This window comes from Triticum urartu, chromosome 2A (assembly GCF_056163025.1).
Source record: "Triticum urartu cultivar PI428250 chromosome 2A, HENAU_Tu73, whole genome shotgun sequence".
NCBI lineage: Eukaryota > Viridiplantae > Streptophyta > Magnoliopsida > Poales > Poaceae > Triticum > Triticum urartu.
This window is the reverse complement of record NC_141874.1, coordinates 423,041,606-423,056,555: the sequence shown is the minus strand read 5'-3', so window position 1 is coordinate 423,056,555 and position 14,950 is coordinate 423,041,606.

Here is a 14,950-nt window from a genome sequence, read left to right as displayed (position 1 = left end):
AGAAGCGCGATAAAATATTCATTCTTTTTTAATAAGATTAATAGACAAATTATATAGGATTTCCTATTTTATCAGAATTATTGGACTTACATAAGTATTCGAAATCTCCAGATTGCTACAGATTGTTCTGTTTTTGACAGATTCTGTTTTTCGCGTGTTGTTTGCTTATTTTGATGCATCTATGGCTAGTATCGGGGGGTATGAACCATGGAAAATTTGGAATACAGTAGATATCATACCAATATAAATAAAGAATGAGTTCACAATAGTACCAAAAGTGGTGATTTATTTTCTTATACTAACGGAGCTTATGAGATTTTCTGTTGGAGTTTTGTGTTGTGAAGTTTTCAAGTTTTGGGTAAGGATTTGATGGACTATGGAATAAGGAGTGGCAAGAGCCTAAGCCTGGGGATGACCAAGGCACCCCAAGGTAATATTCAAGGATGTCAAAAAGCCTAAGCTTGGGGATGCCCCGGGAAGGCATCCCCTCTTTCGTCTTCGTCTATCGGTAACTTTACTTGAGGCTATAGTTTTATTCACCACATGATATGTGTTTTGCTTGGAGCGTCTTGTATGATTTGAGTCTTTGATTTTTAGTTTGCCAGAATCATCCTTGCTGTACACACCTTTTGAGAGAGAGACACGCATGAATCATGATTTATTAGAATGCTCTATGTGCTTCACTTATATTTTTTGAGCTAGGCAAAATTTGCTCTAGTGCTTCACTTATATCTTTTTAGAGCACAGTGGTGGTTTTATTTTATAGAAATTGATGAACTCTTGTACTTCACTTATATTATTTTGAGAGTCTCTAAACAGCATGTTAATTTTCTTTGGTTATAAAATTAGTCATAATATGATAGTCATCCAAGAGGGATATAATAAAAACTTTCATATAAAGTGCATTGAATACTATGAGAAGTTTGATTCCTTATGATTGTTTTGAGATATGAAGATTGTGATATTAGAGTCATGCTAGTAAGTAATTGTGAATTTGAGAAATACTTGTGTTGAGGTTTGTGAGTCCCGTAGCATGCACGTATGGTAAACCGTTATGTGATGAAGTTGGAGCATGATTTATTTCTTGATTTTCTTCCTTACGAGTGGCGGTCGGGGACGAGCCATGGTCTTTTCCTACCAATCTATCCCCCTAGGAGCATGCACGTAGTACTTTTTTTTGATGACTAGTAGATTTTTGCAATAAGTATGTGAGTTCTTTATGACTAATGTTGAGTCCATGGATTATACGTACTCTCACCTTTCCGCCATTGTTAGCCAATCTCGTACCATGCAACTTTCGCCGGTACCATAAACCCACCACATATACTTCCTCAAAACAACCACCATACCTGCCTATTATGGCATTTCCATAGCCATTCCTAGATATATTGACATGCAACTTTCCACCGTTCCGTTTATTATGACACGCTCCATCATTGCCATATTGCTTTGCATGATGATGTAGTTGACATCGTAGTCGTGGCAAAGCGACCGTTCATCATTTTTTATACATGTCGCTCTTGATTCATCGCACATCCTGGTACACCGCCGGAGGCATTCACATAGAGTCATATTTTATTCTAAGTATTGAGTTGTAATTCTTGAGTTGTAAGTAAATAAAAGTGTGATGATCTTCATTGTTAGAGCATTGTCCCATGTGAGGAAAGGACGATGGAGACTATAATTCCCCCACAAGTCGGGATGAGACTCCAGACTAAAAAAAGGAGGCCAAAAAAATGAGAGAAGGCCCAAATAAAAAATGGGAGAAAAAGAGAGAAGGGACAATGTTACTATCCTTTTACCACACTTGTGCTTCAAAGTAGCACCATGATCTTCATGATAGAGAGTCTCCTATGATATCACTCTCATATACTAGTGGGAATTTTTTTCATTATAGAACTTGGCTTGTATATTCCAATGATGGGCTTCCTCAAATTGCCCTAGGTCTTCGTGAGCAAGTGAGTTGGATGCACACCCACTTAGTTTCTTTTTGAGCTTTCATAAACTTATAGCTCTAGTGCATCTGTTGCATGGGAATCCCTACTCACTCACATTGATATCTATTAATGGGCATCTCCATAGCCTGTTGATACGTCTAGTTGATGTGAGACTATCTCCCTCTTTTTGTCTTCTCCACAACCACCATCTATTCCACCAATAGTGCTATGTCCATGGCTCACGCTCATGTATTGCGTGAAAGTTGAAAAAGTTTGAGAACATCAAAAGTATGAAACAATAGCTTGGCTTGTCATCGGGATTGTGCATGATTTAAATATTTTGTGTGATGAAGATGGAGCATAGCCAGACTATATGATTTTGTAGGGATAAGCTTTCTTTGGCCATGTTATTTTGAGAAGACATAATTATTTTTGTTAGTATGCTTGAAGTATTATTGTTTTTATGTCAATATTAAACTTTTGTTTTCAATCTTACGGATCTGAACATTCATGCCACAATAAAGAGAATTGCATGGATAAACATGATAGGTAGCATTCCACATAAAAAAAATCTGTTTTTATCATTTACCTACTCGAGAACGAGCAGGAATTAAGCTTGGGGATGCTTGATACGTCTCCAGCGTATCTATAATTTTTGATTGTTCCATGCTATTATATTATCTGTTTTGGATGTTTTATATGCATTAATATGCTATTTTATATGATTTTTGGGACTAACCTATTAACCTAGAGCTTAGTGCCAGTTTTCATTTTTTCCTTGTTTGAGTTTCGCATGAAAGGAATACCAAACGGAGTCCAAACGGAATAAAACTTTCGCCATGATTTTTCTTGGACCAGAAGACACCCAGGAGACTTGGAGTGCAAGTCAGAGGAGCCTCGAGGCGGCCACAACGGTGGAGGGCACGCCCAGGGGCTGCCCCCCCCCCCCCCCCGCGCGACCTTGTGGGCCCCTCGTAGCTCCCCTGACCTAATTCTTTTGCCAATATATACTATTATACCCCAAAAACATCGAGGGGAGCCGCGAAACAACTTTTCCACCGCCACAACCTGTACCTGTGAGATCCCATCTTGAGGCATTTTCCGGCGTCCTGCCGGAGGGGGAATCGATCACGGAGGGCTTTTACATCAACACCATTGCTTCTCCGATGAAGCATGAGTAGTTTACTTCAGACTTACGGGTCCATAGCTAGTAGCTAGATGGCTTCTTCTCTCTCTTTAATTCTCAATACCATGTTCTCCTTGATGTTCTAGGATATCTATTCGATGTAATACTCTTTTGCGGTGTGTTTGCAGAGATCTGATGAATTGTGGATTTATGATCAGCTTATCTATGAATATTATTTGAATCTCCTCTGAATTATTTTATGCATGATTTGATATCTTTGCAAGTCTCTTCGAACTATCGATTTGGTTTGGCCAACTAGATTGGTTTTTCTTGCAATGGGAGAAGTGCTTAGCTTTGGGTTCAATCTTGCGATGCTCGATCCTAGTGACAGAAGGGGAACCAACACGTATTGTATTGTTGCCATCGAGGATAACAAGATGGGGTTTTCATCATATTGCTTGATTTAATCCTGCTACATCATGTCATCTTACTTAATGTGTTACTATGTTCTTATGAACTTAATACTCTAGATGCAGGCAGGAGTCGATCGATGTGTGGAGTAATAGTAGTAGATGCAAAATCGTTTGGGTCTACTTGTCACGGACGTGATGCCTATATTCATGATCATTGCCTTAGATATCGTCATAACTTTGCACTTTTCTATCAATTGCTCGGCAGTAATTTGTTCACCCACCGTAATAATTCCTTTCTTGAGAGAAGCCTCTAGTGAAACCTATGGCCCCGGGTCTATTTTACATCATATTAGTTTCCCGTCAACTTTCCAATTTCTGTCGTCGTTCTTTTACTTTGCAATCTTTACTTTCCGTTCCATAAACCAAAAATACCAAAAATATTACTTTACCACTTTTCTATCTCTATCAGATCTCACTTTGCGAACAACCGTGAAGGGATTGACAACCCCTTTGTCGCGTTGGTTGCAAGTTGGTGTTTGTTTGTGCACGTATTCGGTGGCTTGTTGCGTAGTCTCCTATTGGATTGATACCTTGGTTCTCAAAACTAAGGGAAATACTTATGCTCCATTGCTGCATCACCCTTTCCTATTCAAGGGAAAAACCAACGCAAGCTCAAGAGGTATCACTCTCTCGGCGAGAACGGCACGGTCACCGATCGACGACAGCGTGAGTGATGCACCTACACCCCTACCCCGGTCGAGGTGGTCCGGCTGGACTTGTGACCTGCCGTGAGCAGAGAGAGTGTGGCCACCTAGGTCTTGCTTAGATCTGGAGAGCATGAGAGAGTGAAAGAGAGGAACCCTAGTAAAGCAAGCTCTAAGGCACCTGCTTATATGTATATATATAGTGGAGTGATTTTGTTGTACCAGCTTCAAAAAATGCGCTCCTACATGTACCAACGAGTGGGTGTGAGAGAACTAGCACTACAAAAAAAGACACTTCCGTGATGATACGTGTTTTTCACAGTAGGTCATGTTTTCTGTCATGCATGTACATCCATGACGATTTCATGAAAGAATCAAGATAGTCATACTGTGTTGTCGTAGAAGTGTTCCATGACATTACCAAAATTATCATCACGGAAGTGTCCACTTCCATGACGATAACTCGCGCGTCATAGAAGTGCTTTCGTTAAGGGTGACCGACGCGTGGCATCGACCGTAACGGCTCGCCGTTAAGCTATCGGGTTCGGTTTTGGATCCAATAACCCGTTAACAGCCCGGACCGATGGGGATTTTCCACATGTAAAATTCTCATTGGCCGACGGAACCACGTGTCAGCTCCTCGTTGGGACAGATGTCATCCACTCATTGGACAGGAGGCGCCTATGATACGTCGACACGTGGCACGGCCCAATAGAGGCCCATTCAGGTGAAAAGGCTGTCCCAGATAAAGGCCCACCATGCTTTTTCAGACACCAGTGGGCTGGCCCGTTAACAGCCTACCATGTTTTGGGTCAAATTGAGGCCCATATCAGATCAGGCCCGTTCACAGCCTGCCGAGTTTTGGGCCAAATTACGACCCATATCGGGTCAGGCCCATTAACAGGCCGTTGTACCTTTGGGCTCATTCTAAGACAGGTTTGTATTCTAGCATGTTAAATACCCGTTTACCAGTTCGGCCTGATAATAGTTTCGGCCTATTAGCGGCTCGTGGAGTATCTGCGACGTTGTCGGCCCGGTTTAACTTTAGGCCATTTAACGGCCCACGCAGAAACTGGGATATTTCTTGTTGTAACATCCCAAATTTTCAATTTGGAATGTTATACATTAGGTCATCATGCATATCATATTTTATTTTGCTTTTGGTTTTGATCCTAGAAAATCCTAAGCAACTCAAGGACCCACGGAGAGAGTTGGGGATTTCGTTATTTACATAATTGAGTTTCCTCAAATTTTGTAAACAGGATCATTTGATTTTATTTATTTTATCATCAATTATTTCTATTACAAAAATATGAGAGAGGGAATAAAATGACTTTCCCAAAATATAGAAATATTGAGGATTTAATAAAAAAATCAAATAAGATTTATTTCGAAGTTTTTCGGTATTTTTAATTGAATTTAGGAAAAATACGCGTTTTTCAAATTTGCATTTAGGGCCCAAATAAATGTTCACTTTTTCGGGCTTGATTTTAGAAACCAGGAAAAATTTATTTCGTGATTTTTGGAGTCCGTTTAGTATTTCTTTTTATTTTTTTTCCGAGCGTAATTATAAAAAACCGAAACCGACTATGGGCCGTACCCGAGCGGGACTCCGCCCGGGGGCGCCTTTATATAGCGCCGCACCCGAGCCCCAGCCAACACCAGCCCCGCGCCCGATCCGCCGCCGCCGCCGCCTCGACTTCTGTGCCGATTTAAAAAAAAAAATCTCGTCGGTTTTATTTTCGAATTTTTTTATTTTATTATTTTAATATTTTTTTATTTTTTTTGGATTAGGTTAATTACCGATTAATCTGCTCGTCGTTTTTCTTTTTCGCCGGATTTTCCGCGGTTATTTTCTGATCGAGATTTCTGATCCGATTTTCGTTTTAGTATAACTTTTCGCTCGTTTATCGGAATCAGGCGATTCAAGCACCTGGAGTTTCGTCTCGAAACCCTCTTTCCGAATAATCAACTTAAACAAGTTTTTGCTATTGTAAAATTTTCCCTAGATCCAAATTACTAGAACAAAGTTGTTTTCTTTCGCCGTTTGATTTCTTTTGCTTCGTTCGATTTGATTCTTTTTGCAAACCAGGGTTCTTAAGTTGAACTTTCTGGTTAGATTTTCTATTTGAGTTTTACCTGTGCATTAGATGAGTACTTATTGTATGCTTGTTTGTTTGTCTGCGATAGAATACCCGGAGTGCGCCGCCTGTTACTTTGAATCTCTAGGTTTCGCGGATCATCAGCAAGGCAAGTAACACTTTGATCATACCTTTTTCTACAACCCAGTTTTATTGCATTAGATCAATCTTCACACATTGCATGATTAGGATCTAATTAAATTGTGGGATGGGAAGTAGATGAGGTAGTACCTATTACCTGTTTATTATCAAACCTTTGGGAGTTACTTCTACGTTTGCTTATTATGCCATGCTATGCTAGTAGACGTGGATTGGGTGAGTGATACCCATGACAGATGTGAGATTGTTGATTAATGGTTTATCTAAGGTGGCAACCTAACACACATCTGGGTGGATTGAGGCACCTGGGTATTCTAGGACTTGCCTGTTTTTATTTTGGACCGCCACCCAGGCTCAAAGGGATCATGAGATTATTCATACTAGAAACTTCCGTGTGCAGCCACAAGACATTATGGGCTCTGGCATAGTTGAGTAAGTCGTGCGAACTCTTACAGGGTAGACTAGCAGATGTAGGGGAAAGTAGGTGTACCGGTCTATCCATCGTAAGGTGCTAGCGCTTCTGAAAGACTGTGTCTCGGTCATCCGTTTCTCAAACACCATGTAGTGCGAGAAATCCAACGGAGGCGATCGAGTCTTGTGGGAAAAAGTGCGCAAACCTCTGCAGAGTGTATAAACTAATCATGATTAGCCGTGTCCCGGTTATGGACATCTTGAGTATCTAGTACCTGGATTATCATGTGAATCTCAACATGTTACTCCAAATTAATTTTGTTGGGTTTTGTTTAATGTTGATGCTTAATTGGGATTGAGAATGCTGTCAACCATTCTCAATGTTTAACAACCACCATGATAGTAATTAAATTTATTCCTTTGAGGTAGGGAAAAACTGGCTTTACGCAAAACTGTATCCATAGAGCTTTCCACCAGCCAAATATGCATATAGTATAGTTGTTTCATTCCATTACTCTCTATGTGTTACCTTGCCAGCATATTCCATGTGCTGACCCGTTTTCGGGCTGCAACATTAATGTTGCAGACTTTTCAGACGACGATTAAGGAGTTTTAGGTCGTGGTTCTATACTCAGTGATGCCGTTGGAGTTGATGGACTCACTTATCTTCCAAGCCTTCCGCTGTTATCGTTATTAGATGGCCTTAAGCCATATTTATTGTAATAAGTTCTCTTTTGAGACACTTGATGTAATAAGTTTGTGATTGCTACTCTGCTATAAATCCTTCGAGTACTATGTGGTGTCAGCATTACTGATCCAGGGATGACACCGGAGCACAGAGATCAGACTGTTTGAGGTCTGGTCGCCACAGAGATGGTATCAGAGCACACGCTGACTGTAGGACACGACCACTAAGCTAAGAGACCTAGATCACTACCCACTCTCTTCTCTTCTGACTTCTCATCTTTTCTACTCTTTAGGATGGCGGATGTAAGGAACAAGTTCACACAACCAGATGAAGATACACCCTTTGGACGCCACTTGAAGGAAGTCACTAGATACCTGAACATAGGAGTACCAAGCTTCACTGGAACCTACAACGCCACTTTACCTGAAGAAGAGCGTTGGATGATTCAAGTTCAAGTTCCAGGAAGGACGTTCATGCCAGTCACTGAGACCATAGAGTTTTCTTTTGATGCACCAACCTGGAGTCTAGGAAAGAGTATGGCAGCTCACATCGCCATGGGACGCATTGGAGAAGTCTACCACAAGGATCTCAAGGATACTATCTACCAGATTTGTGGGCGCCGAGATGAACACTGGGAGATGATCAGCACTAGGAAGGATAGATCAATCGCAGCTTTTATCCAGGAGTTAAACCAGCACATTCGACGACAGGAGAATCAGATGTGCGCCGACATGATAGATCTGAAGAAGACTAAGACTAGAATCAAGGAACTGGAGGAAGAACTCAAGGCTACACGTGAAGATTATGAAGAAGAAATTGAAGTATTGGTGGAGAAGAATGACGATCTGATCAAGAAGATTGGCATATTTATGGGAGGCCCGACACTAGTAGATGAAGACGAAGAACCCAAAGAGATTAGCCCGGAAGACTACATCATCATCGACAGCACCGACTCGGAAGCAGATAGTAGCGATGATGACTATGTTGATGAAGCAGGAGCAGATATCATGGAGTCTACAACCGTAGAGTATTTCTAGTAGACCACCTCATCAGTAGTAGTAGTCCACCATGTAAATATAGTAGCCCGAGCACTTTGCGATAGTTAGATCGATTGTATGCCTTTGTTTGATTGAATGAAGTGAATTGTTTGCTTTTACCTCATGTGCATATGGGTAGTGTTTTCTCTTTAGACCCCCTCTATTCTTATATCTCGTCTTTTCTAAACCCTCAGATGCCTCCGAGACGTGACCCCGGATTTGCCTTTCCGCCGGAGCTCACCCAGTTGATCCAGCAGCAGAACACCTTGATGCAGTTGCTAGTTCAGAATTAGAATCAGGGGAACAACAACAACAACAACAACCCACCACCACCACCTGTTGACCACTTAGCCCGTTTTCTTAGGCTGAATCCGCCGGTGTTTTCCAGTAGCACCGAGCCGATAGTAGCAGATGATTGGCTCTGCAAGACAGCTAGGGAGTTGACCACAGCAGGATGCACAGATGCGGAGAAGGTGAAGTTTGCCGCACATCAGTTAGAAGGACCCGCAGCATCCTGGTGGGAGAATTTCATAGCCACCTTCCCAGTCAACACTGTCACATGGGATTAGTTTCAGCAGGCTTTTCGTACTGCCCATGTTTCAGCAGGAGCAATGGCCATGAAGAAGCGTGAGTTTCATAACTTGCGCCAAGGAGGACGGACAGTTGGCCAGTATGTGGAGGAGTTTAGTAAGCTAGCACGTTATGCCCCAGATGACGTTGCTACGGATGCAGCTAAGCAGGAGAAATTCCTAGAAGGATTGAATGATGAGTTGAGTATGCAGTTGATGGTAGCCACCTTCAACAACTACCAGGAGTTGGTAGACCGTGCTCTTATGATTGAAGGGAAGCAGCAGCAAATTGAGAACCGCAAGAGGAAGTATGGATAAGGAAAGTATAATTCAGGAGCTCAGCAGAAGCCACGTTTTACCCCTAGACCGGGAGGACATTTTCAGCATACCCATGGAGTAGGTAGCTCGCACAATCACAATGGCACCAAGAATAGTAACGGGAATGGAGGAAGCAATGGACAGAACCGCAGCACCCCATCAACCCCAGCCAAGAGAGATCTGAGTCAAGTCACATGTTTCAAGTGTTCCAAGACCGGACATTATGCCAATGAATGTCCTGAAGGCCAAAACAGCAATGGAAGCTCTAGAAAGAAGCCGAACCCTTTCAACAGGGGACAGGTGAACCACATTAATGTGGAGGAGGTTGAAGCTCAGCCCGATGCAATAATAGGCACTGGGCCAATATCGAAGCGACCATATAGGATGCCCGCAAAAGATTTGGTGGAAATTAAGAAGCAGATTAAGGAGTTACTGGATAAAGGATATATTCGCCCAAGTTCTTCGCCTTGGGATCACCAGTACTTCTAGTAGAGAAGAAGGATGGATCGTTAAGGATGGTTGTTGATTATCGAGGATTGAACGAAGTAACAATCAAAAACAAGTACCCGCTACCAATGATCAATGATCTGTTTGATTGATTGCAAGGGGCTAAAGTGTTTTCCAAGATCGATTTGCGATCAGGGTACCATCAGTTGAAGATTCGAGAGCAGGACATACCTAAGACAGCATTCACCACAAGATATGGACTGTATGAGTATACCGTTATGTCATTTGGACTGACTAACGCACCTGCCTATTTTATGAACATGATGAACAAAGTGTTCATGGAGTTTTTGGATAAGTTCGTCGTGGTTTTCATCGATGATATTCTGGTATTCTCAAAGAATGAAGAGGAGCATAAAGAACATTTGCGATTGGTACTTGAGAAGCTCAGAGAACATCAGTTATATGCCAAGTTCAGCAAATGTGAGTTTTGGTTGAAGGAAGTTGGATTCCTCGGACATGTTATATCCGAAGAAGGAATAGCAGTTGACCCCACCAAGGTTATCACTGTGACCAATTGGGAAGCACCAACAACAGTTGGAGAGATCCGGAGTTTTCTGGGACTCGCAGGATACTACCGGAGATTTATTGAGAACTTCTCAAAGATTGCGAAGCCTATGACGGAGTTGCTGAAGAAGGATACTAAGTTCAAATGGACTGAGGAGTGTGAGGCAGGTTTTCAGGAGTTCAAGAACCGTTTGGTTACCTCACCAGTGTTGATTTTGCCAGATCAAACCAAGGATTATGAGGTGTATTGCGACGCTTCACGTCGAGGACTTGGAGCAGTGCTTATGCAGGAAGGGAGAGTTGTTTCGTATGCTTCACGACAACTGAAGCCTCACGAATTGAATTATGCCACGCATGATTTGGAGTTAGCAGCCGTAGTGCATGCATTGAAGACATGGAGACATTTCCTCATTGGAAACCATTGTGAGGTGTACACGGATCATAAGAGTTTGAAGTACATTTTCACACAGAAGGAGTTGAACCTCAGACAAAGGAGATGGTTGGAGCTCATCAAGGATTATGATATGAGATTGCATTACCATCCCGGAAAGGCTAATGTAGTAGCTGATGCATTAAGCCACAAGAGCCATGTCAATACGTTAATGAAGGGAGAAATACCCAAGGAGTTAGCAGAAAATCTTCGTGAACTATGTGTGGAAATAGTTCCGAGAGGCTATGTAGCAGCACTAGAGATTCAGTCAACTTTGATGGATAGAATCAGAGAAGCTCAGAAATCTGACAAGGAGATTGCTTCTATAAAGGAGAAAATGAAAGAAGGAAAAGCTAAAGGATTTCGTGATGATGAGCAAGATACCCTATGGTTTGAAGACCGTGTTATGTACCCAATGACCCGGAGATCAGAAAGTTGATTCTGCAAGAGGCACATGATTCACCGTATTCGATTCACCCAGGAAATACCAAGATATATTTGGATTTGAAGGATATTTTCTGGTGGACCGGGATGAAGAAGGATATTGTGGAGTATGTAGCAGTTTGTGACGTATGTCAGGGAGTAAAGGCAGAACATCAGAAGCCAGCAGGATTGTTGCAACCATTGCCGATACCCGAATGGAAGTGGGATAAGCTAGGCATGGATTTTATCACGGGATTACCAAGGAATCGTTCAGGCTATGACTCGATTTTGGTTGTAGTTGATCGATTGACGAAGGTAGCACATTTCATCCCAGTAAAGACCACTTACACCAGTGCTAAGTTGGCAAAGATATACATGACCAGGATCGTATGTTTTCATGGAGTTCTGAGGAGCATCATATCAGATAGAGGAACCCAGTTTACCTCAAAGTTCTGGAAGCAGTTGCATGAGACTTTGGGTACTAGGCTAGAATTTAGTACAGCTTTTCATCCGCAGATAGATGGACAGACCGAGAGAGTCAATCAGATTTTGGAGGATATGCTGAGAGCTTGTGCGCTAGATTATGGATCTAGTTGGGACGATAATTTGCCATATGCAGAGTTCTCTTACAATAATAGCTATCAGACCAATTTGAAGATGGCCCCTTTCGAAGCTTTGTACGGAAGGAGGTGCGGGACACCGTTGTCATGGGACGAAGTTGGAGACCGCCAGTTGTTTGGACCAGATCTGATTAAAGAGTCTGAACAGAAGGTGAAGTTGATTCGCGATAGGCTCGAGGTAGCCCAGTCCAGACAGAAGAGCTACGTAGATTCTAAACGCAAGGAGACAGCTTACGAAGTCGGAGACAGAGCTTATCTTCGAGTATCCCCACTTCGAGGGATTAAGCGCTTTGGAGTTAAGGGGAAGTTAGCGCCACGATTTGTAGGACCATATCGAGTTTTGGAGCGTATGGGAGAAGTGGCCTACAAGTTGGAATTGCCAGAAGGATTGACAGGAGTTCATGATGTGTTCCACGTTTCTCAGTTGAAAAAGTGTCACGCGGAGATGGCTGACATACCTTTGAGAGACACAGTGCCATTGGAAGCAATTCAGTTGGATAACAATTTGACCTATGAGGAGAAACCAGTCAAGATTCTTGAGTTTGCCAGTCGAGTCACTCGCAGCAAAGTTATCAAGTTTTGCAAAGTTCAGTGGAGCCACCACACGGAGGATAAAGCCACCTGGGAGCGAGAGGAAGATTTGCTCAAGGACCACCCTCACCTATTTTCTAGCCAACCGAATCTCGAGGGCGAGATTCATCTTAAGGGGGGTAGGTTTGTAACATCCCAAATTTTCAATTTGGAATGTTATACATTAGGTCATCATGCATATCATATTTTATTTTGCTTTTGGCTTTGATCCTAGAAAATCCTAAGCAACTCAAGGACCCACGGAGAGAGTTGGGGATTTCGTTATTTACATAATTGAGTTTCCTCAAATTTTGTAAACAGGATCATTTGATTTTATTTATTTTATCATCAATTATTTCTATTACAAAAATATGAGAGAGGGAATAAAATGACTTTCCAAAAATATAGAAATATTGAGGATTTAATAAAAAAATCAAATAAGATTTATTTCGGAGTTTTTCGGTATTTTTAATTGAATTTAGGAAAAATACGCGTTTTTCAAAATTGCATTTAGGGCCCAAATAAATGTTCACATTTTCGGGCTTGATTTTAGAAACCAGGAAAAATTTATTTCGTGATTTTTGGAGTCCGTTTAGTATTTCTTTTTATTTTTCTTCTGAACGTAATTATAAAAAAAACGAAACCGACTATGGGCCGTACCCGAGCGGGACTCCGCCCGGGGGCGCCTTTATATAGCGCCACACCCGAGCCCCAGCCCACACCAGCCCCGCGCCCGATCCGCCGCCGCCGCCGCCGCCGGAGCAGCGCGCCGCCCAAGGTTCGCCGCCGTCTCGACTTCCGTGCCGATTTTTTTTTAAAAAAAATTTCTCGTCGGTTTTATTTTCGAATTTTATTTTTATTTTATTATTTTAATATTTTTTTATTTTATTTTTTTTGGAGTAGGTTAATTACCGATTAATCTGTTCGTCGTTTTTCTTTTTCGTCGGATTTTCCGCGGTTATTTTCTGATCGCGATTTCTGATCCGATTTTCGTTTTGGTATAACTTTTCGCTCGTTTATCGGAATCAGGCGATTCAAGCGCCTGGAGTTTCGTCTCGAAACCCTCTCTCCGAATAATCAACTTAAACAAGTTTTTACTACTGTAAAATTTGCCCTAGATCCAAATTACTAGAACAAAGTTGTTTTCTTTCGCCGTTTGATTTCTTTCGCTTCGTTCGATTTGATTCTTTTTGCAAACCAGGGTTCTTAAGTTGAACTTTCTGGTTAGATTTTCTATTTGAGTTTTACCTGTGCATTAGATGAGTACTTATTGTATGCTTGTTTGTTTGTCTGCGATAGAATACCCGGAGTGCGCCGCCTGTTACTTTGAATCTCTAGGTTTCGCGGATCATCAGCAAGGCAAGTAACACTTTGATCATACCTTTTTCTACAACCCAGTTTTATTGCATTAGATCAATCTTCACACATTGCATGATTAGGATCTAATTAAATTGTGGGATGGGAAGTAGATGAGGTAGTACCTATTACCTGTTTATTATCAAACCTTTGGGAGTTACTTCTAAGTTTGCTTATTATGCCATGCTATGCTAGTAGACGTGGATTGGGTGAGTGATATCCATGACAGATGTGAGATTGTTGATTAATGGTTTATCTAAGGTGGCAACCTAACACACATCTGGGTGGATTGAGGCACCTGGGTATTCCAGGACTTGCCTGTTTTTATTTTGGACCGCCACCCAGGCTCAAAGGGATCATGAGATTATTCATACTAGAAACTTCCGTGTGCAGCCACAAGCCATTATGGGCTCTGGCATAGTTGAGTAAGTCGTGCAAACTCTTATAGAGTAGACTAGCAGATGTAGGGGAAAGTAGGTGTACCGGTCTATCCATCGTAAGGTGCTAGCGCTTCTGAAAGACTGTGTCTCGGTCATCCGTTTCTCAAACACCATGTAGTGCGAGAAATCCAACGGAGGCGATCGAGTCTTGTGGGGAAAAGTGCGCAAACCTCTGCAGAGTGTATAAACTAATCATGATTAGCCGTGTCCCCGGTTATGGACATCTTGAGTATCTAGTACCTGGATTATCAAGTGAATCTCAACATGTTACTCTAAAGTTAATTTTGTTGGGTTTTAATGATGTTACTTAATTGGGATTGAGAATTCTGTCAACCATTCTCAATGTTTAACAACCACCTGATAGTAATTAATTTTATTCCTTTAAAGTAGGGAAAATTGGCTTTACGCAAAAAACTGTAACCATAGAGCTTTCCACTAGCCAAATATGCATATAGTATAGTTGTTTCATTCCATTACTCTCTATGTGTTACCTTGCCAGCATATTCCATGTGCTGACCCGTTTTCGGGCTGCAAGGTTAATGTTGCAGACTTTTCAGATGACAATTAAGGAGTTTTAGGTCGTGGTTCTATACTCAGTGATGCCGTTGGAGTTGATGGACTCACTTATCTTCCAAGCCTTCCGCTGTTATCATTGTT